The sequence below is a fragment of the Epargyreus clarus genome, unplaced genomic scaffold (genome assembly GCF_041222505.1).
Source record: "Epargyreus clarus isolate Ecla_fem2 unplaced genomic scaffold, WU_Ecla_fem_2.2 ptg000008l, whole genome shotgun sequence".
Classification (NCBI taxonomy): Eukaryota; Metazoa; Arthropoda; class Insecta; order Lepidoptera; family Hesperiidae; genus Epargyreus; species Epargyreus clarus.
The window spans coordinates 7583675-7596702 of NW_027332216.1; positions in this window are offsets into that span (position 1 = coordinate 7583675).

A 13028-nucleotide genomic window follows, 5' to 3' on the forward strand; every position below is an offset into this window, starting at 1 on the left:
CGTATCTATGTATGTCTACGTAACGGTAGACTTAAGTGGCCAATTATTTACACTAATATTATAAAGAGGAAAACTTTGTTTGTTTGGTTGTAATGAATAGGCTCAAAAACTACTGAACCGATTTTAAAAATTCTTTCACCATTCGAAAGCTACATTATCCACGAGTAACATAGGCTATATTTTATATGAAATATACTTGATAAATAGATTTTGAGGCGGTACAAAGTTTGCCGGGTCAGCTAGTCAGTTATAAAATCATACAAAATTGGGGCTCTATTTAGATTTTGGTAAAATGTAATGGGATACTATACAACTACTGAAAGATTCAAATGGTATTTATGCAATTGCAATTAATGAAAAAAATCTGCATTAAAATTTTTGGCAAGCATTATTGAAAAATGCATTGTACTTCTATGCATTTTAGAGTCAGCCACGAGATTATGTAGCACTGCTACGAGCTTTTGCTACGAGTATCGTAGCAATTCTACGGAAAGACAGAATCATTATTGAAATTGCTTTCCTAGAAATTAAAACAAACAAGAAAATATACCTGGACAAGCAATAAAAACTAGACTAGAGGATATTTCTTAACACAAATCTTGAAAGTTGCACCAACTATTGCAATATCGGGTGGCGTTTCTTAGGAATCCGTCTCTTGTACAATTGATATTGTCCTCGGAAAGCTCTCGAGGATTCTTGTTTTCTTAGTTTGTGAGGAATTCTTTCCATTAAAACCCATCCAATAGATATTAAGAAAGGCTATAGAAGACACGCGAAACTTCAATTTAAAATTTTCTATAATACGAGTAGGTGCTCGGGCAGCTTTATACAAACGTAATATGTTTCAGTTAAAATATATATTTTGATTCGCCTATCCATTGTTATATTTTTTGGTGCAAATCGTCAAAGTTTATGGACGCTGTAGTTCTGATAGATTTCCTTTAAAAAGTACATTATATTTCATAATCTATTTCGTTAAACATATTTTTGTTCATTAATAGACTTTATTCACATTTCAGAATATTGAGAATTCCCGGCAATATACGTTCTTATGTTCCCGTTTGTAATTAAACTCGTGATAATTATTTTATTATGTACGTGTTCTTTGAAATATGTAGGTATATTATTTGGTTTTTGAAACGGAACACCAAAATTCATACCGTCATTCGTACCGTTCATACATGAAATAGTCGTACAGATTATGCATTTTTTCATTTCTTCCTGTTTAAATTCGTGTATAAAGTTTTTAGAGTTAATACGTACATTATATTGCAACAGGGATACAATTTCTATATTATATGGGAATGTACTTAATGCTTAAATTATGACTCAAAGTGCAGTTCCAATAGAAAAGAAACGGGAAGCAATCTATTCATTGAACCTGAATTTAATAAGAAGTTTCAAATAACTTTAAATTAATTAAGTTTGGTGTAGTTAAAAAGTAGAGCTTTGTAGTTCGAAAAGTCCTATGTTGAGCTAACTCTACTTCAACTAATCCATTTATACCTGATTCAGTTAGTAATATTCGAAAGAAATCGATTGCATCCACTTGTGTATTAATTCACTTTTAGCCTTTTATATTCTGTGTAAAACTGCTTCTCCGCTCTGAATATAGAAGTGAACAGCGTCGCCATAGCAAATTGTATGACTACCTCCTTACAACATCTTCAGAGCGGACTAGCAGATTGGCACGGACTATAACACATTAATAATGAAGTACATGTAAGTAACATACAGTTTCAGAAATATTTCATCACTTTAAGCTATCTATTGCAAGCCTAAAAAAATCGTTAATCACTTCTAAACATTGGTCACTAACTTTAACGGTTTCAATAAAATTAAAGAATACAATGTTTAATAGGGTGTATTATTAGCAATTAATGTAATGTATTTTTAGTGGAATGTCAAGTTAACAAAGGCAGGCACGTGCTCTCGTACGTTATATTAGCTAGTTAAGATATTTTATAAGATAACATTGTGCTCATTCAAGGTAATATTAGTAGTTCGCGGAAAGCTAACGCCTACATTATTCTTGTATGCTCTTTATTTGTCTTGCGTGTTATAATTTCATTATTTAAGTCAGAAAGGCATTTTGGAGAATTATTATTTTGAGTAGGAGTTTCTGCCTTTCACTCTGCATATGTAAATGGTCTAATACGAACGTGTGTGCTATTACTAGGTACTTTATTAAATTTTATATATTTTTATAATAAAGTAAAAAAAAGATGACGTGTACTAAATCTTTAAGGACAAGTGAAAATAGCGTCTACTTAACAGCATTTTAGCGCGTCTAACAATGGGAATATAATAATTATTATAATTTCATAGATAGACTTTAAGATTTGGTATCCAAAACATTTTTTATTTACTTATTACCTCATTTACTTATTTATTTTATTACCGTTTTCTGGTAATAGACGGTGTGGTGCATGCATAATTGAGATTTTAATTTTATCAAAATAAATTGCTTACATGCATGTTTACAGGCACTTCTACAAAATATAACCTTAAAACATGTTTTATAATAAAAACCTTATAATTCTCGTTACGGCATTAAAGGCTGCAAGCTCATTAGACCGAGGTTGTACATTGTTTGAAGCTGTAAAAGTATTCCTGACTCTTAATTAACTTCCCTTCAGAAACCACGCGGCCAACTAGGGGTTAGTTTTAAAGGGCGATTCAGAGTTGACCTATTTAGTGGCTTTTAAATGTTATTTTGCTCTTAGAAAATAAGGTGAAATTATAATCTTGTAAATAAAGTATTTAATATTTAGTGTATAATCATTGTTTAGTGTATAAGCCAGGGGTTCCCAATCTTTTGTAGCCGGGGCGCAGTTACAAATTTAATATTTTTTCACGGCGCCCTATCATTTGGATATTCATAGATTAATGTTAAGTTTGGATATTCATTTTGAATCGATAACCAAAACGCCATTATTTGTGATGTCCAATAATTAAAGGATAGACTCACGGCGCCCCTCTTTACTTTCTATGGCGCGTCAGGGCGCCGGGGCGCACACTTTGGGAACCCCTGATATAAGCAGTGGTAGCCTAGTGGTTAAGAAACTCGGCCTCTTGATCGAGGGATCCAAGCTTCAAATCCCAGGCACCTTTTATTTTTCACAGTTATGTGGTTATTAGAATTAATTAGCAATTTATTAAACGGTGAAGGAAAACATCGCGAAGAAACAGTGGTGTTTTAAGTATGTGAAGTCTACTAATACGCACTTGGCCTGAGCGGTGGAATATGGCCTCAACCTTCTCATTTTGAGAGGAGATAGTAAAGTGTTGATGATGATGTACGGTCGCTACTTCAGTCATATAAAAATACCTAGACATTAGGAGAATGTAATTACAAGCTTAGGCAAAAAATATAAACATTCACAAAAGGTTTCCTTTGCTCTCAATAAATTTTCACCTCATCTGAAATATAAAAAAATCGCCAGATTTTTTGCAATTGCAAGAGAGTTGGTATTTGTATAGAACCTAGCGCTTCCGGCTTAACTTGTTACTTGTCGACTTACAACCTACTTTTGCTGCTTCAGCACTGCTTCTCTGAAAAGAAAATGTGAAAACTATTCCGAAATCTGAAGATTTAATCTCGTAAATTACCAATATAAACTTTTGCACTGCATTTTTATAATACAGGTGGGTAAGTATAGACGAGCATGCAGTCCACCTAATGGTAAGTGGCTACTGCCGCACATAGACAACTGTAAACATCCCCATATAGGATTATATTCCTACCTGAGGTTGGCTACAGATGCGCCGCTACCCCTGAGTACTAAGCTGCAACACCTCGTAAAGGTACGTCATGGTATTAAATAAACAATGGAGTGCTATTAAATTAATGTAAAATATTGTTAACTTTTACGTTCGTCGTCATACTATTATGTTCAACATCGTATTCGCCGTCAATGCATTACTAATCAAGCTGGGCATCCGGTCATCGGCCATCAGGTCTCCTTATAGAGTAAGTCTACGGCGTTGGCCAAGTGCGGATTGTTAGACTTCTATACCCTCGAGAACTTTTTCTTCAATAACTTTCGGGCGCGTACGATTTCTCACGATATTTTCCTTCACCGTTCAAGCAAGTGATAACTTTAAAAAGTCAGAGCCTTGGATTCGAACTTCGGGCCTCACTAGGTTCTAGTCACTAGGCTATCACTGCTTCCATTACATTATATTTAGTTTTTAAATTTTCTATATAAACATTCAATATATTTTAAGTTGTACATAAGCAAAATAATCACTGATCATTAAAATTACATCTATCAATTTCGTTCAGTGAAATTATGTACTATATATTTAAAGCATATTATTTATTTATTACATATTTCTTTTTTTTTTTGCTATATATTTCTAACATCCTGGCAACGATTACAGTCATATTATATTAAAAATATTTTCACCTTGTTTTGATGAATATTTCTGGAAGATGTACCATAAATATATTTTTATACTAAAAGGGCCGAATACACCCTTTAATCAATTTAGTCGATTACTTGGGCGATATAAAGGGATAGTTGTAATCCGATTAGTAAAATTAGTTAGCAGTTTACCCGGATCCCACACTGACCCTTACAATTTTCCCGCCCGCGGGACACATTCCTTATTATATTGTTGTAATTGACCCGTGTTTGCACGTAGTATTTGGATATAATTTAAAATCTGAAAGCTTATATAAGAATAATACAATAATTATTATTGTTGTTTTTTTTTCTTTAGCTTAGCTGTCCGTTTCTTTTAGAATACTACCAGTCATGATCTACACTCATATAATAAAATTAAAGCGTTCAAAGTAACAAAGATTTTCATATTATTACAGTTATATGCATGATATTATAACATAAAAAAAAAAACATTTTTATAAGTTCGTCCCTTCGTTTACACGGTAAACGGTTCTAAAACAAACAAAAAAATGTATAAACGGTTCTTAGAATTTTTTAATTTTATAAATACTAGGAAAACTACGAGATCCGAATTATAGTTAATTCTACATAATATGGAAGAAATAATAGCCTGCATACTAAATCACAGAAGAAATAAATTGAATACATAGTTCAAGAAATATAATTGTTGTTTCAAAAAAGCAGTTCAACATATGTTTCTTTGTACCACAGCGGCATTCTGTCTGCAACGATTCATCACTCAAGCTTTTCATTTCCTTTAACCGGAGTTCCAGAACAGCACAAACAGTAAACGTCCAAATATTTCACCAGCTTAAGACTCGGGCCATTTTAGCGCTCGAATAAATACTTTAATCTCTCGTTACTGAGCGTTTTGTCATTCAATTTAACGGGTTAAGCGGTACTGCAAACTGAAAGAGTTCTTAAGCAAATACGGCAGACCCATTAGCACCTACAAGGGTAGACAGATCTAGAACTATAAACGCTAAAGATAAAATGCAAATAGCAACAGGCGAGTCGTGATAAGCAAATACTTATGCAGTAGTGTTTTAAGGTTGCGTGTTTTGCTTCTAACTACAATTGTACCTCTTTATTGTACGTGATAGCTACGAATATTTTTTTCTTATATATATAAGAGTAGCAGCCAAGCATGCAGTCCACCTGATGGTAAGTGGCTACTGCCGCCCATGGACATCTGTAATCAACCATAGATAGGATTAGATATTCCTACCTGAGGTCGGCCACAGATGCGCCGCTGCCCCTGAGGACTAAGCTGGAACGCCTCGGAAAAGTATGTCTCCCTTACCACACCTTTCAAACCGGAACACAGCAGCGCCTAACACTGCTGTTATTAGGTAGAAATATTATTAGGTGCTGTTATTATTAGTAAATTACTTAAAAACTTTATATAATTTTAGTACGAATTTTCGTATTCAAAATTAATTTTAAAAAGTGTAAGGGTTATTATATTTTTTTAATTCGTCTATAAATCTTTATGTATAATTGTAGAAAGTGAAAACGTGAAACTGGTACCGACTGTCTTTTTAGTGTGAACCGCCTACAATGGAGAGTCACAGGTGCTCGTTATAATTTTCTTACTTGTACAAATTAGAACAACTAATATGAAAGTTTGTTTTCGGAAAACTTATGTGACAATAATAGTTTCTACTTTTTACCACATCAAATTAAACTTTACTTTACTTTTTTAAGTACCTACATAAAAATGCAAGATCAGAAATAATCCCAAAGAATCATCTGTTAGGAATTTTGGATACTTTTAGTGCAGATTACCAGTGACACCATAATGGTGTCTACTGGAGTCGCTCCAAAGGTTTGGAAATCACACGTGTCAGCTGTTACCACAAAGGTGTGTGATGCTTACCAAATAGCGTGTTTGGATAGGAATATGTGATACGTGATGGATTAGGAAAACTGTGATAACCTATTAGTTGAAACTCTTTTCTTCGCCTAAAGACCGAAGTTCTAATCCCGAGCATTTATTAAAGGAGTATTAGAAATTAATTATCACTTGCTATAAGATTAAAGGAAAATATCGCAAACTTGGATGTGTTTTTTAAAAGTACTCAAATGTGTGAAGTCAAGCAATCTGTGCTTAATTAGCGCGGTGGACTTTACCTGAAATTTTTATTTTGAGATGAGACTTATGCCCAGCAGTGGGAACTGGGTTTACGACGGATTCGGTTTAAACCTTCCTCGTTGAATGGTGACCAATGCTTAACCACTGCTAACGTCTGGACATAACTTACATTACTGTCCCACTGGACAGTAATGTAAGTTATGTCACTACATTACTGTCCATGTACATGTACGAGTAACTTACATTACTGTCCCACTGGACAGTAATGTAAGTTATGTCTTAAGTTGTTCTAAAACTAAGCGAATAATATAAAGATATTCGGCGACATTAGTTCTAGCTTTCCTGCAGTTAGAAGAATACAGTTTTATATCAGGAGGTATCTAATATTGTTATCCTGTGATATGAAACTCTCAGACCGACACGACGGCGATTTTAAAATAAGTGGTGACTGCTTGCAGTCGCTCGAAATAACACAATACTTCTATGTTATTTTGATATATGAAATTGTTATTGCACTTGGAGTTCTATCTTTAGATTGTTGTATAAAAGGTTTTCCACTCTAATGGGCGGGTTGGATGGATAAACAGTAACATTCTGAGAATTAACCAGATGAATTCTGAGTAATTATCACTCATTACCTACTATACCGTTTGATATTTGTTATTTGTTCTAAACATGTATTTATTCGTTATAAGTTTAAAGAACACTGCTAAATTTACAGATTTCTGAACTTGTACACATTGTCTTAAGGCAAATATATTTTCCATTTATTCATGTTCATTAATGTGGTAAGACTGAGTAGTTTGACTGCAATGGCACAACCACAACATTCGTGTAATAAATATTTTCTGATGTGAAGAGTGTTGTAAGTTGGGGAAGCTTTCTACCATCGACCTAAGGACTTTTATCCTATCTTGAATCGATCACTGTTTTAGTCGGCAGCTACAACATAACATCAGACGAACTTCATGGCCACTTGCTATTTCTATCACATAGATAAAAGCTTGTAAAAACGGCCATATTAGGGCACTTTGAAGTTTTAATCAAGTGACGGAGCTCCATTAAGTACGTACTTACTTAAATGAAATAAACGTAGTCATTTCGTATTTATGAGACACTGAAACGACTGTTACTTGTAAGTACTCCCAATTAATTTGTGATCCAATAAATCTTAATTAAAGAAAACACGTTTAAATTGCGAGAATTTGTTGCGACGAATTCATTTGAGCGTAAAATTGTGCTCAGTGAAAATACATTTAAATATTTTCTTGGTTTCATTGGAGTTGATAAAAGAGCAATGATAAAATAATAAAGATTGGTTTTAATATTTAAAGTCCAATAGCACTAATTGTCAACTTAATACTTATTTATTTTACAAAATACGCATTTCAATAAAACAGATGTTAATTATTCATCATCAACCCATTACTGTCCCACTGGCGGGCACGGGTCTCCTCTCAGAGTGAGAAGGATCAGGCCAGACTTCACATACCTTCGAGATTTCTTTTTTTTTTTATAAATCTCAGGTATGCAGGTTTCCTCACGATGTTTTCCTTCACCGTTTAGCAAGTGATAATTAATTTCTAATACGCACATATCTTTGAAAAATCAGAGGTGGGATTTGAACCTCGGACCCGTCGATCGAGAGGCCGAGTTTCTTAACCACTAGGCTATCACTGCCTTACAACCTACAACCACTAGGCTTTCACAGATGTTACTTATATTCTATGGGAAATGTTTAATAACCAGTTGGTCTACTTGGAGAGTTACTTTTAGAGAAGTGTACATACCCTTATATAGAGAGGTTATCTTCAGTATTATTTTGTTTTGGTACAATTAATATGTTCATTATACTTACATGTATATGCTTAAGCAGTAAAAGCTAAGGGTCGAAGTCGTGTAATTAACCTCGTCTAAATTAAGCCCCTAACGCGTTAAGCACAAAGTGAGCAAGATCACTGGGAAGGAAAACGGAGTAAGTACTTAAATACTGTATAAAAAGATACGGCCATTTTACCAAAAAAACTCGAGTGTCCTTACTAGTAAAGTAATCTAATTTATTTTGCAAACCCCTTTCTAAAATGTAAAAAGGTGCTGTTTGCTATTCAAAAAGAAGCGATGAAGATAGTGCTGTCTTTTAGCATTTTTTTTTAATATTGAATTGAAGAAGCCTCTTAACCTTCAGCTTCTTTTGTCCTCGTTTTTATTTTAATCAATCAGTAAAAAATGTTTTCTTATAACTATGCAATTTTACAATAAAGTTATGTTTTCATATTTTTTTTCTATTGAACAAAATTGAAAAAACTATACTTGTAATAGACATGTTGAATAAAAAATTTCATTATTTAAATTTTAACAAGCAATTCTCAGGTACTCGGATGTACTATATAGGGTCGGAGTGGCTATTAAAATTATTGTTTCTACAAAACAGTACAGTTTTCGACATTATTTTTGTTCCTAATTTCACCCTCTTTCCGTGAATTGGCGCTATTGTCAGATACTTTACTGAAGGGCTTAGAAATGATGTGCAAAGGTTCGCTCTTATAAACTTTCGCAAAGTTTGGCCAAATTTTCTTGACTACGATAAGTGAATTTTCATAATTTGAAAAGAGCATTTATTTGTTTAACTGTTGTTTCTAACTTTAAGGGTATATTGTTAATCTAATAATCATTTGATCTCAGTAAAAGTTGTTATTGTACTTTTGGTAGCTGTGGATAAAATATTCGCAAATTATATTTTAAGAGATGCTTATAATAAAATAATTTAAAAAGTGAGCTAAATACAGTTCAATCTGCAACATGTGCAGATACAATTTTGTTTGTTTCAAAAACAAAAGTATGGTTAGGAGATATGCTTATTACCTGTGGCCGACATTAGGTAGGACTCTTATCTTATCTCGGATTCATTACAGATATGCAAGTCACATCAGGTGGACTGGATGATAGTTTGCTACTTCCACATTATTATAAAAAGAACTTCTTGACGTCAAACGTCAATAAAAAATGCTTCTTACAATCCAAAGAAAAAATATTGTATCATGTGACAATGTGAGTTAGTACAAAGTTCTTATCGCGTATTTCATATGAATTCCTTGTATACAATAAATATTAACGATTTATATAAACAAACTCTTTGTTTCTCGTAATCTTTCCATTGTAGACTATCTGTGCTCGGTAAGTTTTGTTCGCAGCAACCAATTGTACTTTTAATACTACTTTTATAGTTTCTGTAAGCAAATTTTTGTTATTCTCTCTATAATAACAGGATATTACATTTTTAGTATTTTGTTTTGTTACTTCAGAGTTACTATCTACGCCCGGTGTTCTATTTAGGCTACGTTCATATATGACTAGCCATTGTGAATTTTACAGGACAATTTTTAAAAATTCTAATTTGAACAGTTGGTTATTTAGTTTCCAGAAAATACCATTCCATAAGACATTTAAATTTGAAGAGCAAAGAGAAGTTAAAAAAAACTTGTGGCCACATTGTAATAGGTACTCCGGCGTAACCATATTAATATGAATACAAATAACAATTTAAAGAAAATTGAAACTATGCGTGTCATTTTAAACTACAGTAACATTCATAGCGTATGAGAACGCAAATTTTAAAATATCTACTTTCTACCTATATAAAAAAAAAACATATTAAGTCAACTCGACTCTACTCGACTCATTAAGGATATGAAAGTTACGAAAAACTTCATAATACGTAAAAGTTGGTTACAGTAAAACAGAGTAGAGTATTTTTGCATCCACATTTTCAATTTGACGGCTTATGGACTTTTTTAATCCGGCACTTGTTTGTTATCTGCCTATAGGTACTTTGGTTTTTGTGCTGCTTTTCATGTTCAGATTAATCTCACTGAACTTATATTTGGAATAAAAACTCATTTTTAGAATGTTGCTATTGATTTTAAGCTATTGAAATTCGGCCTCTCATTTGGAGGATCACACGTTTGAATTTTTTAAAGGTTATTTGCATGTTAGAAATAAATTATCACTTGGTAACAGTGAAGAAAAACATCGTGTGAAAGGTGTGTAAAGTCTACCAAATCGCATTTGACTAGCAATGTGGACTATGGCACTTTTATTCTTTTAGAAGTTTTTTGATGTGAAACATCTATAGCCGCACGTAAAACCGATTTCTGGCGTGGCGACGCATGCGATATACGCATTACGCATTACGCATGCATTACGCTATACGATGGTATATATATACAGTCTATATGCAGTAGTGTGTACGGTGTGGCGACGGTGTTATTCAATAAACAGTCATCGTTATCTGGAAAAAAATCGTAATATTTTATTTTATCATTATGACATATTTAGTTCCTATCACAATATGTTCTTTTCTGCATATTACTTTTACAAAATAATGTCGATGTTTCACATCTGCCAGGCGTCCCGTGACGGCTCACATTTTTTTTTATAATATAGGAGTACCAGACGAGCATGCAGTCCACCTGATAGTAAGTGGCTAGTGCCGCCCATGGACATCTACAATCAACCCCAGATAGGATTAGATATTCCTATCTGAGGTCGGCCACAGATGCGCCACTACCCTTGAGCACTAAGCTGGAACGCCTCGGAAAAGTCTGTCTCCCTTACCACACCCTTCAAAACAGAGCACAGCAGCGGCTAACACTGCTGTTATTAGGTAGAAATAGGTGTGGCGGAGGTGCCACCGGAGTCGAACCACAAAGGGTTCTACCACCTTCAATATGATAATTAATTTAAATATTATGATCTTTTTACAAAGTTTACAAATTTTCGGCAATGAAATTAATTCGAGCAAAAACGTCTAATCTGCCTTCAAAGAGTATATATAGTGTGTAATAAACAAGTGACACTCAAACCATAAAAGTATATAAACCTTGACACCACGTCGAATAAAGCTCCACATTCAACTAAACATTATAGTATGCATAATAATTCAAACGACTGAAGTTTATACTCGTACCAACATTAACAAAAGCTCCCGTGTACAACATGTCGTGTTATTAGCTCCGCGGCTAAGATGTTTTATGAGATAACATTGTGTTCATTCAAGAGGTTAACTTCTGTTTGCAGAAAACTTCGTGTTCGCTGAGAGGATTTATTAATGCTCGGCTTATAATCGACTAACGTGGCGTTTGTTATGATTTTTTATTGGCTTTTCTGTCTGGGATTTCACTCGTTTTCTTTAGTCGAATTTATTTTCTGTATTAAGTGATACTCGTAAGCATTTTTACGTGAATGGATTCCATGTAGACTACATGTCTATAATAAGTGTATCTGCAACTCTTTTTATTATATACATTTGCAATTTCCAAAATGCGGAGGTCTGTGGAAATACATTTTATCACGTTATTCCAATGCAGGACAAAACAACGAACTTAAAATAAAGATCAGTAAATGTAACTGCGTGGTATAATTGTAGTACCTTTTGCTAGGCGTCTGGTTTGAATTTACTGAACACACTTGATTATTATGTTATGGTCTTACTAAAAATTATATTGTAAGTTCTTCAATAGCAAACGAATAAAAAACAGGGAAATTGTATGCCTAAAAGTTATACATAATTATGCCAAAAAGTTCTCAAACTTATTTAAAATCCACCAATTCATACGTGGTTGGTGTGATGGGGCATTGCCTAAACCTTTCTGATGTTGAGAGAAAGCCCGTGTCCAGCCCGTGTCCTTACGTATTTGCTCATACAAATTCCAATTAGCGCCCCTAGCGGATTGTGTCAGAACTAGGGAATCGTATTGGCCCATATGTAAACAAATGCTAAAACAGTCATATTTGTCGAAACGCAAAAACTCCTGGTAAGGGTACTGATAGTGCATGATAGTTTTGTAACAAAAGAACATTGAATACAATAACTATGTACTAAACAAAACGTGAAATGCATGTAATTGTATGTTTAATACGGCACTAGAAGCGTAAAATCCACTACATAGTGATGAACACTTAAGGCAGAATCTTGTCGAAGCGACCGCAGCTAATTAGCGCTACATGCTACAAACCTCAAACAAGTACTCGAAGCTTAAGTGATGTGCTGAAGTGCAGTTTATAAACTAACGGCTACAAACTTCATTTTAGTAAATAAATTATGAGTTAATGAGGTTATAACGGAGATAGCTTTAGATATATGTGCAAGAATATCAGGCTGTGAAATATTAAACTGCGAATGTAAAGTAAATTTTCTACTTGAAGGACATATACGACTAATTTCATAATGAATTATAAATTTTGTTAATAATGATGATTTCCCATAATCATTATCGTTCCTTTTTTTCAAAGTAGCTAAAATTATGTAAATATTAATTTAATAATATCATAAAATACATTTTTGTCTTTCCAGTAATAATAAGCTTGGAATTTTGTTATATTTCATATACCTAACAATTTACGAACGAAGTCTTTACTTGTGATACTTCAGTCCTATTGGACTTTAATTGTGATAACTTCAGTCCAATAGGACTTGTGATAGTGATAGTAGGAATAAAACATATATATTTTCTTTTTTAACG